Source organism: Mustela nivalis (assembly GCF_964662115.1).
Source record: "Mustela nivalis genome assembly, chromosome: 8".
Taxonomy (NCBI): Eukaryota; Metazoa; Chordata; class Mammalia; order Carnivora; family Mustelidae; genus Mustela; species Mustela nivalis.
The window spans coordinates 104,525,183-104,541,329 of record NC_139027.1 but is presented as its reverse complement, the minus strand read 5'-3'; the positions used below and the strand labels follow the sequence as shown (position 1 = coordinate 104,541,329).

The 16,147-nt window shown below is 35.7% G+C and overlaps 1 protein-coding gene across 1 annotated transcript in view; it reads left to right on the top strand.

Moving 5' to 3' along the window:
* The window catches only part of MACROD2 (mono-ADP ribosylhydrolase 2), a 1,944,634-nt gene that overhangs the window by 1,664,704 nt on the left and 263,783 nt on the right, over window positions 1-16,147 (top strand). The gene's annotated exons all lie outside the window — the stretch shown is intronic.

The window sequence follows — 16,147 nt, the reverse complement described above, 5'->3', positions numbered from 1 at the left end:
ACCTGAGTTGAAGGAAGACGCTTAACCAACTAAGCCCCCCGGGTTTTTAAGGCGTCCCTTTAATTTTAGGGGAAGAAGTAAATTTTTTTTTTTAATTTTTAACATGAATCATTTCCTTTTTGAAGAAGGACAAAGACTAATAGCTAGAGTTATAATTTCTTTTTCACCACATGCCCAAACAATTTGATTTCTTTTTCTCCTAGATTAAAAAATAAGCTAAGGCCAGCAAAAAGCTTTAATTGGGTCACTAATTAAATGCCAGACATCTGCTTGCCTTGTAGAGTTGAGGGCTAAGTCATTGAAGAAAATAAAATCATGAACTGATATTTGTGGCAATATATGTGGAGGAGGTAAGGGATAAAACTGGTATGTTCACTGCTGTACAGAACTATTTATGTCATCCATGATTTATAGAGATAAGTGATTGGGAAAACATAAAACATGAGAGTGCAGAAGTTTTGCCTCCAAATGTCCAAATATTTCAGCTATGTGTTGGCACTACTCTGTGGATCAAAGAATAAAAGAAGTGTGAGCTCTTAGTCTGCATCTAGACACCCAAAAGGACACCCAAAAGGACACCCAAAGGACAAAGAGCTACCTTCAAGGGCAAGCTTAGAAAGCAGCCCATGAGCTAGGAGAAGAAACAAGATGAGGTGACATGGCTTGTCCCTGGGGCCTGAGGATTGGATCAATGGAGGAACTGGGGACAGCTCTTTAGGGGGAGTTAGAAAAAGAAGCCTGCTTAGAGTGGATTCAAGGGAAATTTAGAGAAGAAATGGAAGTAAGCATAGGCAACTCTTTCAAAGAACTCTGCTCAACAGAGGTGTACAGAAATGGGCCAATAGCTAGTGGCAAAAATAGGGTCAAGGAGAGTGTTTGGATGAAGACTGGTAAGAGGAAGGTTGTGACTTGTGAGCTGGAAATCTAACAACATGATAATGTCTATGATTTCATTTTGTTTTTTTAACATTTGAGCTAGTTACTCTTTAATCTCATTTCCTCATGTCAAAATATGAATCAATTTCTACCAAAAGCATTGGCTTTCAACTATAGGTCAGTTAATGATTACAAGTTTTAAGTGACTACTGCATTTCTTCATTATGCTGCATTTACATCAATAGGTAATGCCAAGGGTATAGAAATCTTTTGAATTTCAGGACATTATGATATTTGTTTCAAGATCTGTAATGCAAGCTCTGTTTACTAAGCCCTGTGTTCCTGAGGGGCATCTTTGTCCAAGTCTGACCAAGGCATTTTAGGACTCTGTAGACCAGCAGACCTTGCTTCTCAAAGTTGGCTCTCCATCTTCAATCCCCAGAGAGAGGAGGCAGGAAGTATTTTCTTCCAACTGCCATTCCAGGAGTCCATGCATTTATTTAGGAGTCTCTCCATCTTAGATCCATGACATTTATGGGGAAAATTATACCCTGAAACTATATGGCAGGATGGCAGTAAATCTAATGAGTGCATATATGAGCAGAACTAAAAATCTCTCCTTACATTTTCCACATGACCTTGAAGAAGGTTCTTGGTCATCTTTTGACTCCAGTGGCCGTTCTTTGGATGTGAAGAGAGTGGTATGCAGCCCCAGAAATATTTTCAAAGGGCGTTCTGCACATTAAAGGTTCTAATTATCCTTCTTCAAGCCAGCCGCATTAGTCCTGATTATTAAACAGTTTTATAATCCTAACTGGCCTGAATTTTTTTCAATGCAGTCCTTCAAATTACCCTTCTGCAGTTATGAATCTTTCCCAAAGCATTTAAATCTGCATACACAAAGAGAAATACCACTGCTTATTCATGAATGCTACTGAACAAAACCTATATTTATTTCATGTTCAGGCTGTAAATATCAGAAATTTATGGATGATGTTTTCTTAAGAAATAAGCACTATAGGCTCTGAAATGACTGGCAGTTCTATTATAAGGGATTTTGAACAAGCTTTGAGGCAGAGGCTCCTGGAAAAGAATTTATGTACTTTGCTGACTGTAGAGACATTCCATAGCAAAATATTAGAAATTTACTTGTTCTCAACATGCCATGATAGTTATGATCAAGCTCTGGAGTTTTGCTATCTAGAAATTAAGCATCTTAGAAGTTACCTATTTAGTAATGCATTGTAATATGTTTTTCCTAATTAAGGAAAATCCATCCAATCAGTTCTATCATAGAGTCTTCTGAAAGCCAGTTTTGAATCGCAAAAGTGAAAACCATCCATTGCAATCAAGCTTCAGTGAAATAACCCAGTTAATAATGTTCCCTAGTTAATAATTTACACATAATCACCAAAAAATAAGTTTGGGTTTGCCTGGACATTCATAAAATGGTGATGAACAAACATATCTCTGTATTTTGCCAAATTTCATTTTCTTAATTCCTCCTTTTCCTTCCCCTTCCTTTACACTAATCACAAACTGCCCTTACCCAAGGGTCTTAGTTGATAGAAGCAGCTGATCAGTGTACCAGAGGCTGGTTAATCAACTCTCTTTGGTTTGGATCATGGCGGAAAGTGGGCAGTGAGAACATGTTTGCCTGAGTCTTCACAGAGAGCCTCCCCTTCCTATTACACTTCTTTATTCATGAAAGGGACAAAAAGCCTGGCAAGTCCTAATTAATGCCTGTCATAAAGGGATAATTAAGATACTATATGGAGTCATGACTTTTGTTTTAACTTTCCTAAAATATAAATGCAATTAGGAGAGACACTTTCCTCAACAGAGTGAGTCCAGCAGTCAAAACCAGCCTATTTCATCGCTCAGTTTTTTCTGTCCCTGAACCAGTCAATGTTGAGCTTGTATCTTTCCTTTCTCAGGGCTGAGTCTCTCATCTTGCTTTGGTTAGATGTTAAGAAGAAAAGTAAAGCATTTCCAAAATCCAAATAATGTTTTTAAAACCTCAGAATCCATCCATATGGAAACTTTTGGCTAATCTGTTATACAAGCTATATACCTTATAACCTACACATGTGCTGGCAGATTACTCTCAGAGACCCTAATCAGCTTGCCATGAGCATGTAGCCATTCTTAAATGCACATTCATGGAGTTGGCTTATACATACGCTTTTAGGGGAACATTGCAGTGATCTGTATGTCTACAGTCTCATAACACATGAATATATACAGGAAAGCTTTTTCTTTATAAGCAATTGGGTTTCATTCACAGACCTCATGGAACAGTATAGGAATCATCTTGCAAATGTCAAAGGTTTGTTTGCCAAAATCTGTTAAGTTTTTTTTTTTTTTTTACTAAAAGACCAATTTCTGGGGCACGTGGGTGGCAACAGTCAGTTAAGCATCTGACTCTTGGTTAGCCAGTTAAGTATCTGACTCTTGGTTTCAGCTCAGGTCATGTGATTGGGCCCTACACCTGGCTCCATGCCCTGCACAGATTCTTTTCTCCCTTACTCTCTGCCCTTCCTGCTCATTCTTTTTCTCCTTCTGTCCCTTTTTCTCCTTTCTCTAATAAATAAATCTATAAATAGATTTATAATAAATAAATGAAAGACCAATTGCAGAGCATTTTTTTTTTTAAACAAGATTTTATTTATTTATTTGACAGAGAGAGATCACAGGTAGGCAGAGAGAGAGAGGAGGAAACAGGCTCCCGGCAGAGCAGAGAGCCAGATGCGGGGGTCGATCCCAGGACCCTGGGATCATGACCTGAGCCAAAAGCAGAGACTTTAGCCCACCGAGCCACCCAGGCACCCCTTGCAGAGCATTTTTAAAGCTGTAGCTTTATCCTTACCTGTTCCTTGGCGGTCTTTTTTTTAATGAATGTATTTATAAAATAAATTAATGTATATCATTATAGACAATTCATAAAACACAAAATAGTAAAAAACAATATTTTCACAAAGAAAACTACCATTAACATTTTGATGTATTTTTGTAAATGTTTCTTTCCTATGTTAATATAATTAATCATTTTTGTTTTTATCACAAAATGAGAATGATCTTATGACATTTCCTAGAGAAATTTTCTGTTACCTGATTTATTCCCTCACAATGTATGTTTCGCTTGGATGATACATTAGAAGAGTGAATAAAGTACATCTGCACAGTTTAAAGAATAACTGTAAAGTAAATAATCTTGGTCACTACATCATTATCAAATATAGCCTGCAACACAGAAGCCCCTAATTGCATCCTGTCTTTCTCCCATAAAGGTAACCACTCTCCTGACCTTTGTGGTAACAACTTTCTGCCAATATACGTTATTTTTTCCAGTTTTTGAACTGTATGTAAGTGGAATCATGATGTACGCATTCTTTTCCAAATTGCTCCTTTTGCTCAGCTCTATCTCTTTGAGATTCACTCAGGTCATTGGATCTACATGTATTTGCTTAATTTATCTTTAATACTACATAGTATTCCAATGAATGAGTTTGCCCTAATTTACATCTTCATCTTACTCTTAATGGGAATTTGGAATGATTCCAGCTTATGGCTATTATAATGACGTCGTGCATAATTTTGTCTCTTGGGGAATATTTGCAAATTCCTACTGTGAATATCTATGAATGGATTTGCTAAGGCATAGATATCTTAAATTTTACTAGATAATGCCAAACTATTTTCAGAATGGACCATGCCAATTGACATTTCCAGACAGCAGTACCGCATTCTCACTAACATTTTCTATTTTCATATTTTAAAAAATATTTTGAGAAGCTAATGGGTTTATAATTTTACTTGAGAAAATTATTAGCTAATAGTTCTCTAATTACTAAGTTTGAACATGTTTCTACATCAAATTTATTAGTCACTTGGATTTTCTTTTTGTAATGTATATCTTGTAGGTCTTTTACCCATTTTTTTCCCATTGTGCTGACTATATGTTTCATACTGATTTGTAGGAGTTCTTTATATATTCTGAGTACTAGTTCCTTACCAGATATATGGGTCATAATGTCATTTCTAACTCTGTGGCTTGTCTTCGTACTCTCTTCTTGGTGTCCTTTGATGAAGTGAATTTATTAATTTTAAAGAAGTATAACTAATTGATCTCTTCCTTTACAATTTGTGTTTTTAAAAGTCTATTTAAGAAAGGCTCCCTACTTTAAGGTCATAAAGATATCATCTATCTAAAAACATTGTACTTTTTCCTTTTATATGAACTTTGATAGACCTAGGATTGTCAAGTATGAACTAGAGAAATAATTTCATTTCTTTTCTTAATGGATATTGACTTGCATCAGTGAAAGTTACTAAGAGTTCATTCTTGCCTCTTGTCAATTCTGTTATGTAACAAATGTCTATATATGTGTAGGCCTAATATTAGGATCTTTATTTGATACCTTATGTCAACATCTCTTTGCCTTTGGTTTTTACATGGGAAGGTATATGTTTTCTCTTAAATTCAATTTAATTTCTTTTTTTTTTTCTTCATTTGGGGAAACTTAAATCCCAAGTTTGCTATGGCCCCTGCCCTGCTCTTGTCAGGAAAAAAAAAAAAAAATTGTGGCAAATTATCCTAAAACTTTTTGTAACACTTGTCTAGAAGTTACTAGGACAGGAACAGAGGCAATGGCAAAACAAAACCTTCATAAAATATTCCAATTAAATTTTTGAACTAATAATTGGGCATATTGGTCCTTGGGTGGTTTCGGTTTCAGTGAACTGGTTTCCTTTTCTCAGCCTCCCATTGGCCTACACTCCCCTGCCATTGGCTTTCCAAGGTGATGCCTGGCCATGAGGATTTCTTTGCTATCAGTTTGACAAAGGCATTGACCCACACATTGGACCTGTGAGTAACGTGTCCTCATACACATCCTTTTAATGAATACACTTGACCTGTTGGACCTTGTCCAACAGGTAAGTAGTTGGACTACTTAGTTCAAAGTTAAGATTCCTTGAACTCTTGGTTTTATGTCTCAACTTTAAGGACCCTAAATACAAATATATAACAAAAAATAAAGGATAAAAAGGAGAACAGCTGATAGATGTGGTCTTAAATTCATAATTCAGATTATGAGATATAGGGAAATAATAAGAGATGATGAAAACTGGCCAATAGAATGAAAGTTCCTTCAGGGCATCTCAAATTCGCTGGTGTATTCCCAGTGTCTAGAACAGTGTCTGGCACATAATAGAGGCTTAGTTTTACAAAACATCTCCTTACTCTGTTTCCCAAACAGGAGTCTTCTGTTAGAAAAGATGTCTTCTGCAAAAGTCTAGTGTTTAGCAATTCAAAAGAGAGTAGTGTATTATCCCTTTTTTTTCCTACCTCCTGGGCATGTTTGATAAGAAAAGTAAAGGAAGTCTCAAAAGAGACTAGAATTGAATTCATTGCTTTTCATCCACTTCTTTTCTGAAGCTATGGCATGCCTCCCTAAAGCCAAAGAAAGGTTACAAAGATAGCATCCTTGTGTCTTGCCTCTTGGAAGGAATTAACAATAATAATAAAGATAATGATGACAGAAACAATAGCTACTAGTACTTGTATAATGAAGACCATGTACCAGTGTAGTCTTAAACTCTTCACATGAAACATTTCACTTAATCCACAGAAATCCTATACAGTTGGTACCTTCATATCCTTTATTTTACAGATGATGGGGCAAGGCAAGGAAAAGTTAAATTAGTTATCCTGGGCCATCCAGTTAGTAAGAGCAATCATAGAATTAATATGCTGATAGGTTGGTGCTACAGTATATATTTTTAATAGCTATTCTGTGCTGCATTTAGACAAGCCAATTCCAGTTCACCCCCAATGCTCTGCATTACATTTACACAAACACATCGATATTTATGAGAATTGGGGAAGTGGGGCATATTTTATTTCCATTTTCTGGATTTTTATCTTATTTTTCTTAACTGAATTCAATTTCTGTCACCTTGAGACGTTGGAGACACCATAAATCAAAAGGACATCATGTGTTGAATAGAACATAGCTTTCAAGAAGCACCATACGATAAGAAAAAGAGATTCAGGAACAAAGAATTGCATGCTAGAAAATCTGTGCTAGAGATGTGTACAGGGTACTTCAGGAATACAATGAAGGAATGTGATGTGGGTGAGAGAGAGGGGGCCATGATGTCAGACAAGTTTTGCAGAGAGTGTTTTGAAGGATGAATAGGAGTTTGATATGTGAGAAAGTAGGATACTGGTGTCAATGCAAAGGTGCCAAGCCCAGGGAGAGGCTGGTGTGCTGGTTGAGAGTTGGCAGAAGGTGTAGTAAAGGAGTGATCCAAGACAAAAGAACAAGTTGGAAGATTCAGGGTTCATGAAAAATCAGCAAATTGGAGTTCTGCAGTGTGTAAAGTCAGATATCAAGGTACAGACAATCCTCCATTTTCCAAATGAGTCACCATAACTGATGAAGGTCAACCAAGCAGAGGCAAGGAAAGGTTAAGCAGCTTGTCCTGCGTCACCCAGTTAATAAGATTTCATGTAATTAAAATCATTTTGGTGGGAAATAGATAAGGCATTTGGAGAGATAGCAGATTCTTTGTGAGGTATTTTTCTGATACATAGAGGACCACAGTATTTTCTTCCCTAAAAGTAGAGTGAGTAATGAGGATGCCTTCAGAGGCTTAGAATTATCTTCAACTAGATGCCTTGCACCTATTTCTTATTCCTGTTATTATTACTGATTCATGTGTCTGTATGTAAAAATTTCTTTTAATTAACTAATTGCACTGACATATATTTGCAAGTGTTTCCTTTAATATACACCTACCCTTTTCTGTGATTCAAATAACTACATTCAATTCTCCTAATTTTTCATAATGTTCTCAATTATCATAGCAAAATAACTCAGTTCTGGGAAAATACACCAATAACTATCTTGAATTGCAGAAACAATAAAATTAAGACAGTTTTAACTGAACAATTTGAGTTTTTTAATTGAAATATTTGTTCACAAAAGCCCATGATGTCACCACTAATGGCTAATTTATTTGTTTGTCTGACTCATAATAAATATGGGAGAATTGTTTTAATAAAGACGAATTGCTTTTAATAAAAACTAAAATCCCTTTAATTTAGTTAAACAGAAGTCACTGTATTGGCAGTTTTTCGGGAAGAAATGCAGGAGTTGGTTCTCTCAGAAGTTCCATGCCAGATTTTAACACTTTGCATGAGAAATCAGAAGGGCATTGTTAACATGCTCTATTTCATTTGGAACAGTTTTAACTTTTGGTAGTCAGCTCAATAAATGAAATTGACTGCTTCTAACCTGGGACAATTCCATGCTGTACCAGGATATGCCACTGGCTAAGTTGTTACTTTTTCTGTTGGTGTTAGAAGAAGTTGGTGAAAAACTTCAGTGTAAATATCAATTTTCTGTGTTTAACTGTATTTTTATTTTTTTATTTGAGTTGAATTTAATTAACATATGCTATAGTACTAGTTTCAGAGGTAGAATTTATTGGTTATCATCTAACAGACTTACAGACTAAGGCCCCATCTCTGCTATTTCACATGGAATGTAGTCCTAAGCAACCATCATCTCTTCCCTTTGCCATTGAGCTTTCTCCACAGTCTCTTCTCAACATATGACCATACCACACCTCTGCTCAGAGCTCTACAATGGCTCCCACCTCACTCAAAATAACTGCTTATTCCTTGCAATGGCCTACATGACTCTCAGCTCTCAAGTCCTGCTGCCTCTTCTTGACACTATGCCTCAAATTCTGGCCTTCTTGCTGTTCCTCACACATATCAGAGAGATTCCTGCTTTGGGGCCCTGGTCCTAGATGTTTTCACAGCATAAAGCCTTCTATCCCCAGATATCCACTGAGGTAATTCTCACACCCTTAAAGTCTCTGTTCATAGATCACATTTTGACTACATCATTCACCTGGGCACCATATTTAAGAAATCAACATTTTACCCCTCCAGTGACTTTCCTAATCCCCTTAGCCAGCTCTACTTCTTCATTTCCCATAGCATTTTTCACCCTCACATACAGTATACACATTACCTATTAATTATGTCTATTATTTTAGTTGGCCTCCCAATTCCATGAGGCCAGAAGTTTTCCTTTTTTGTTCACTGATGTATTTTAGTCTTATAGAATGGCATCTGGTACATTTGGTTCAGTAAATACTTGCTATGTGAATGAGTGAATGGATTAATAAATACATTAATTAATCAATTTTTCCTCAACCCCTCATATTTCTTACACTGTCTGACAAATAGCAATTTTTTTTTCCCTATGCCTTGCAAATGATTCTGGTAATAGTGGTCTGGGCCGCAGACTATGGCCAGCAACTGGACTTTAATTTGATACTTCAGTAAGGAGGAAATTTTCTTTAAAGATTTATTCTCTTTAGTTTGTCAGTACAAATACTCAGTTTCAAGTTGTATCTGAAAACTTACAGGCCAACAAATGCTCGGGAATGGAGAGCATGCATCACTTACAGCTACAGCGATTTTCTATCTCTGACTCATCTGAAAAAGCCTTAATTGAGTATTTATTCTTATGCTGCAAGATCCAAAAAATCTTAACTGCCATTAAGCTGTCTACAGAAGCAAAACGAAATGGAGAATTAAGGCAATTATCAGGATGATATGAACCATAGAAAACATGTTTGCCTCAATCTGGATGTTTCTGGAGAACTTATTTTTGACCTAAATTATCTGAGTACCCCCCCCTTCAGTTTCCATTTCATTTTGCACAGATAGATAGTAATTTAGTGTGGAAAGGGAAGAGCCCATAATATAGGGAATCAGTGAGAGAAGAAATTCATCATCCAGGGAATGTTTGGCTGTATCTTCTCTTTTCACTAAACTTTGTTCCCAGAGGAAGTAGAAAAAATACAAAGACTTAATAAGGAATTTTTGAAAATTAATCACTGATTTACCGAAGATAGTCTTTGACACCTGCCTACATTTTGTTCTTAACTAAAACAGCTCTCCTCAGTTTGGATTTCTTTTAGTTCCGTTTAGGCTTTAACTTTAGATCCATCTTTTAAAAGCCAGTGAGTAAATAAAACAGGATATTGATCATCATACATGCATTCCAATGCATATGCAGACATGATTGGCAGAGGTGTGGGTTGTTTCTGGTTTACGTGACAGTCAGCTCTCTAATGTATGTCCAGTGTGTGATAATGAGGAATTTGTGGTTGTGCCCGTCTGCTGCTCTTGTGCGCTTTATTACTTGTTTTGTCAGGTCAATTGTATTTGTTTGATATATTTACTCTCTTTCCCTAAAGATGTATTTCCCAATAAGACAGTTTTTTAACTTTAGAATTTGATATTCAAACTACCCACCTGTCTCCCCCACACACCAGCATCAATGGTGAGCAGAGGATGCCCGGTTTAAAAAACAAAACAAAACAAAAAAAAACAAAAAAACTGCATCTGCTGAGAAATAGGGCCCTTTCTGGCCCAACCCACCTGCTTTTCCTAACACATGACCATCTCAGTGGAGTCAATGACCGAATCCCACAAGGGGCTCAGCAGATGCAGCTCAATCATTCATTGACCTCAAATGCTATCCCTTGTCTGCTGTTTGGCTGTCAATTCATTGGAAAAAGTTAAAATCAACCAGGGAGATGATAAATTTTCAGGATATGATACAAATATACATAGAAGTTAAGTCTATTTGATGTAGCATAGGAAGAAATGTTACTGAAATGCAAAAATATTCCTTCCTCATGTCTATGTCTCAGCAATCCAGAGCTCAGTTGTTTGTTTGTTTGGTTTTCTTTTTTCAGTTTGGTTTGGTTTTGGTTCAGTTTGGTTTTAAAGTCCCCCCAATTTCATCCTAATCTATATTCTGGTCATCTCTCATACCCCTCCTCATCATGAGCTTTATTTCTATTTTATTTATTTTTATTCTTTATTGTCTCCACCATTATCGAGATATAGGTGACATATAACATTGTGTAAGTTTAAGGTACACAGCCTCCTGATTTGATGTACTTACATATTGCAAAATGATTACCACCACAGCATTAGCTAACACCTCCATCACAACATATAATTACCTCTTTTGTGTGGTGAAAACACTTAAGATCTCTCTTAGCAACTTCCAAGTATATAATACAGTATCCTTAACTCTAAGCCCTGTGCTGTATATTAGATCACAGGACTTACTCATCTTATAACTGGAAGTTTGTATTTTTTGACCACCCTCAGTAACACAACAGATATTTGTATATTGATTTTGTATCCTGCAAGTTTACTGAATTTGTTGATTAGATCTACATGTTTTATGTTTTTGATGTTACAATTTCCATCTTTTTACTTTGTGAATCCATTAGCAAATTGCTATAGTTATTTTTAATGCTTTTGTCTCTTAACCTTCATACTAGACTTATAAGTGATATATCCACCATCATTACAATATTAGAGTATTCCAAATTTAACTATATATTTACATGTACCACTGATTTTTTTATACTTCTGTATGTTTTCTTGTTACTAATTAGCATTCTTTCATTTCAGTTTGAAGAACTTCGCTTAAGTTTTTTTTTAAGACCAGTCTAGTGGTGATGAGTTTTATCTTGGAAAAACTCTTTATCTCTCCTTCAGTTCTATAGGCCAACTTTGGAGGGTAGAGTATTCTTGGTTGGCAGTTTTTTTGTTTGTTTTGTTTTTTTGTTTTTCTTGTTTTATTTTGTTTTGTTTTGTTTTTCTATCACTCCTTTTGGTCTCCAAAGTTTCTGCTGATAATCTTATGGGTGTTTCTTTGTACCTAACAGGTTGTTTTTCTCTTGCTGAGTTTAAGGCTCTCTTTTAGTCTTTATCTTTTGATGGTTTGATGTTAATGTGTCTCAGTACAGGTATCTTTGGCTTCTTGTTTTATAATCCTTAGGTTTGCTGGATTTTGATACCTGTTTCTTTACCCAGATTAGGACAGGTTTCAGACAGAATTTCTTTGAATAAGCTTTCTACCCTTTTATCTCTTTTCCTTTTGTGGACCTTTATGAGTGTATATAGGTCTACTTCTTCTCATTAGTTCCTTCATCTATCTTCACTCTTTTTTATTCTTTTTTTTTTCTTGTTGCTCATCTGATAGATGAATTCCTTTGCCTATCTATGAGTTTGCTGATCCTTTCTTCTGCTTGATCTAGTCTGCTGTTGAAACCCTCTAAGTCAAACTTTTCAGTTCAATTTTTATATTCTTCTGCTATGTCATTTCTGTTTGGTACTTTCTGTTTTTTTACTTTTTAAAAGATTTTACTTATTTATTTGACAGACAGAGATCACAAGTAGGCAGGGAGGCAGGTGGGGGAGGGTGGAAGCAGGATCCCTGCTGAACAGAGAGCCCAATGAGGGGCTCAATCCCAGGACCCTGAGATCATGACCTGAGCCAAAGTCAGAGGCTTTACCCACTGAGCCACCCAGGCACCCCTGTTTGGTATTTTTTAAATATTTGCTCTCACTTTGTTGAAATTCTCACTTTGTTCATATATTGTACCCCTTACCTCCTAAACATCTTTATGATGATTATTTTAAATCTATCTCTCAGGTAAATCACTTAAATCTATTTAATTAAAATTTGTTTTCTGTAGTTTTATCTTATTATTTTGCCTGAAACATATTCTTTTGTTTCTTCTCCTTGAATCTTTGTATTGGTTTCTGTGTATCAGATAAAACTGCCATCTCTCCCAGTCTTCACAGAGTGATCTTATGTTGGAGATGAAGCTCATTGATCAGTCCAGCCTGTGCTCCTGGTTGTCTTCTAAGCTTTTATGATTGTTCAAGCCATGTTCTTTGTTCTTAGTCACTCCCATTTGTTGAGGGTGTGTTAAAACCCATCAATGTTCCTGGAGTGGGGGGCATATTCAGCACCTAGATGCAAGCTGGTTGTAAGTTGGATCTTCAGACAACAGCTGTAAAAGTATGTAGTTAAAACCCTTCTAGATAATAACTGGAAGATAGGCATTTTTGTTTGTACCTTTTGCACTGATCCCAAGTATATAGCCATGGAGGTGCAGGTGCTTCTAAGCTTATTAAAATATTCTTTGTTTTTACAATCCTGTAGGACTACTGAATACAAGCCTCTTTGGCTACCAGAGCCTCATAATCTTTCAGATAACAGCCACAAAAACAGGGGCACTAGCTATGTGTATAAACTCCTTCCACAGAGATGCTGGCAACTTGAAGCAGGCTAGAGGGAGAATCTGAGAGTTGGCTGTTCCCTCCTGATTGAATGGCACTATGCCAGGATTGGGGTTTATGATGAGTACGTCTCAGCCTTTCCTAACCATTTCACTTTGGGCATTTTCTCATTTGCCTGATGTGAAGGAGTCACCCAGCTACTTCCTGAATTTCTTTTAGAGAGAATTCTTCCATGTATACACGCTCATTCTCTGTGTCCATGGGAGGAAGGGAGTTCAGGAACCCCCTATGTTATCATCTTTAAAACTGCTCTTGAAGGGTTCTCAATTTTGACACTTCTATTAACATTGACTAATTTAATTTCTAATCAGTGAAACATCCTTGACCTTTCCTATCTCCAGACATCTGTACATAGTCTTTCCTCTGCTTGGAATGACCCTACCTGCATTTCTGTTTAAGTGAATCTATGCACACTTCATGGTTCAGCTCAAAACCAATCCTAATAAAGTGTTTCCTTTTAGCATGCTAATTTTGTTTCCATCTCTGAACTCACATAGTATAGCTGCTTTATTCCATTTCCCCTCCTTTCTTATTCTTCTGTGTCCCATTTTCTTGTTCATTCTATATTTTTAATTATTTTAGTTATGAAATACCACACAAAGAAATATCCCATACATGGAGAAATGTCAAATCTACACTTTGACAATTAGTTCTAAAATGAATTCATGTGTAATAATTCTCAAAGAATTATAATATTGCCAAGACCCAAGAACCTCCCATGTGTTCTGTCCAGTTGACAGCCCCCTTTCTCACTAACAGAGCTAGCCACATTCCCTTTATAGTTTTACTATAATATATGAATCCCTGAGCAATAAAATTTCTTTTTTATCTCTTTTTGAATTTTATATAATTTTTAATTTTGTGCTTTTTCTCTTTCTATAAAAAAGATTAAACTACATAATAAACATCCTAAAACACACTCTAAAGCGCAATAGGTATTTTGGGTCTTTTTCTCCCACAATATTATAGTATTTAGCATATAATTGATAGCTATTATATTATTTTTCTTATGTCTTTGTGGCATCTGTAGGTACTCCTGAACTGTTAATTAACTTTTGAATTAATAACCTATCTGTTTTAACATCTTGCTTCCTTGAGGGCAATGGTGCTCTTAAATTGTTTGTAAAATCCTCATATTACCTAGCACAGAATAGGTGCTTATTAATTTTTTCATTTTATTCAGTGCTATTGCTTTGCTATGAAATGATAGAAAACTTAATATTGAATGATCCCATACAAGAAGTCTTGCTGAATTACTCACTATGATAATAGCCTTTTCTATTTTCTTCATAGCCCTTGTTACTAGTTGAAATTATATTGTTTTATTATTTAATTGTTTATTTTCTGTGTTATCTCAAGTAGAATATGAGCTTCTATCCCTAAAGTTTAGGACATTAACTGTCAAAATATAGGTACTTAATGTAATTTGTTCAATTACAAAAACAAATGAATTATTATAGGAATTAAGGAATTAGAGCTTTTTATGACATTTATGATTTTTGAATTTTATATAATTCTGTCTGTCATCTTTAGAACTCTATTCATTTCTCAACTCCTATATTTCAGGAAGACATTTATTCTGAACTTGGTTAATTCTTTCCCTTCTTGAGAACATAAACTTTCTCTGAAGGCCAGAGTTTGCTCTGGAGAGGAAATAGGATCAGCTGTTACTTTTGACATGGGTTTAAAATGTTCTTTCTACAAAATGAGGGATGATTAAATCTAGGGCATTTTTATTAAACTCAAGCAATAACGTGATTAAGGTACTAATGTTTTCCCACAGTAAAGTAATAAATTATTACTTTGTCATAATATATGGTATATTCATATTTGAAAGAGTTGGCAAAATAATACTGGGTAGCTAGAAAGTAGGCTCTGATCTCTTCAAGGCTATAAACCATTTGATTTTTGAAAGGTAACATGGTTATTATTTTCAAGGTTTTAGGAATTTTGTTAAATTAAAACTGTGTTTTTGAGGACAAAATGAGAAATACTTCTTGCGTCTAGTTTTTTACCTCTTGTGTTACTTTTATTATCTTCTCAATGTGTCCTAATGCTGTTCTTAGGAATTCCCCATTTGGCAGGTAGTTATAGTCCTTGAGCATGAGTGTCTAAGATGTGATGAAAAGCTGTGTTTTTGGAGACTCCACATAAGGAACAAAATACCCTATGGAAGCATCTTATTTCTTTGTCTCAAAATTCTTTCCACATATTTTGAAAGCCTGTGCATGAGAAAGGGGTCGGGGTATATTTACATGGGGCAGGGATGGAATTGCAACCCATTTTATCTAGGTAGTCTCTTGTCTTTGTGTTGTGTGTTTATGTGAGAGTTTTCTTCCAATTGGTGTACATCTAACGTGCTGTGGAAACAGCATATCATACCAATATGCACATCTTCCATTTCCATTCCTCTCCACTCTGCAACAGAAAAGCTGAAGTCATATTAAGGTCTCATGAGTTTGCATGGTCTTGGAGCTCAGGATGTGATTTTTAACTTGGGGTACTTATTCAGTTCAAGATTTCTCATAGTTGGTTATAAACAACCAAGGGATATAGAAATATTTAATATTTGCATTAGCACTCTACAGTTTATATAAATCTTTGTAAAATTTCTTCTCTTCAGAAGAACTCTTAACCTTGTTCATGTCCAGGGTGACAGACCTTCCTTCACAGAATTGTAAGAATGCACTGCTTCCCAAGCAGGTATGGACTAGATACTAAAGTTTTGAGAAGTGAAGATTTCCTTCTTACAAAAAGCCTGGCTATACCTCATCTCTGTTATTAAGTACTTTCTTCTGTACAAGACATCTTTCTGAAGGATGACTCTAAAACAGCATAGATTATAGAACTATGGAGTACTTCTAACCCAATGAAAATATACCATGGTACAAGGGTTCCTTTCAATTCCTTGACCACAGCTGTTTCAGTATTTTTTTTAATGTTTTTGGAATTTATGGGGATAAAAGTTAAGTCTGTAGTGTTGTCCCTGTGATCCGTTTGAGAAAAACAAAAAAAGTGTTGCCGCCAAGACAAATGTGCTTCCCTTTTGCTGTGATTTCTCTTGAG